A 1,366-nucleotide genomic window follows, 5' to 3' on the forward strand; every position below is an offset into this window, starting at 1 on the left:
ACAAAATGGAAATTATTTTCATAGGCTGCTCCAGGGCGTGAAAGGGGGAGGTAGAGGGGAGCTTTATCAAACATGCAGGATCGATGGAGGTAGTAAATCAATTTAGAGTCTGAGGGAAGAGTATGGGAGGGGGTGAATAGGGAGGAACGGAGGTGTAGGGGAGGGGTTGATATTGCAACAGGAGATTGGTACCTGGGAGTAAAGACTCTGGTTGCCCTGGATACGCCCTCCCCTCTCTCGTTCCCTCCTTCTCCTTCCATCTCACATTCCTTGTGTTTGCCGGGGAAGATAGAGAACCTTTATTTTTCCCCTCGCTCTCCCTTTTTCGTCTCCCCCCCCTCTTTCCATCTTCCTCCCCTCTTTTTTCTCTTTCTTTCCCTCCCTCCTCCTTTTCCTCTCTTCTCCTATATCCCTTTAGCTCGTATTTTTTCCTGTGCTCTGTAAGTTTCAGTTCATGATGTGTGATGTATGTATATCTACCCCGTGTGTGCTCTGGTACATAATACATACGGTATATATTATTATGTGTTCGTATTACATAGGTACCTATATTATGTACCTATGTGTTCATATTACATAGATATATATTTTGTGTTCATGTTAGAAATCACAATATTATGTACTTTATGATGTTATGTTATATACGTACAGAATGTGTGTTGGGAATCTATTACTTTTCAGATTATTCCCCGAGATTGCAGAAATGTAAAGCATTCCAGGGCCTTCATGGTTCCGACAGGATTGTGACTTTGTAGAGGGAAGAAATGCATCTGGATGGTTTTAAGCTTGCAGAAATTCAAACAGTCGAATTTATTAGTAAGTAATTTATTGTAGAATCATCACACTTTGGCATGGATGTAAAAACACAAAGGACATATTACGCCGGCCACTCACTATCAGGTAGACCTGAAAGGTACAACTGAACAGGTCCGCGCCTGTCAAGTTTATGTGATACCTGATAGTGAGTGGACGGCTTTAGATGTTGAAACTTGCAAAATATTATAAAATATGAAGGTTATTGTTCGATTCAGATTTTCAAATAAGTGAGCATAAAATTCCGTGCCTTGGCTGGGATCGAACCTCCGCCCTCCTGTTTACCAGGCAAGCGTCACGCCACCGAGGCAGGCTAAAAATACTTCTTGGTACGTGCTCTCTTAGTGTAAAGATTATTATGACATTTATGACCAACAAGGAATAATTGGAAAATAAACCAAGGAGCTTGTAGATTTTTATTTAACATTTGACTCGCCTTTTTCCGCTACCATTTCAAACCTCCTATCTCTATCTAATTTAGTTATCCTCCATTTCCCACTCGGTAAGTAGTAAAGGTTACATTATTCTCCTACGTACATTACAGCTATCTACT

This window comes from Diaphorina citri, unplaced genomic scaffold, assembly GCF_000475195.1.
Source record: "Diaphorina citri unplaced genomic scaffold, Diaci psyllid genome assembly version 1.1 scaffold4203, whole genome shotgun sequence".
NCBI classification, from domain to species: Eukaryota; Metazoa; Arthropoda; class Insecta; order Hemiptera; family Psyllidae; genus Diaphorina; species Diaphorina citri.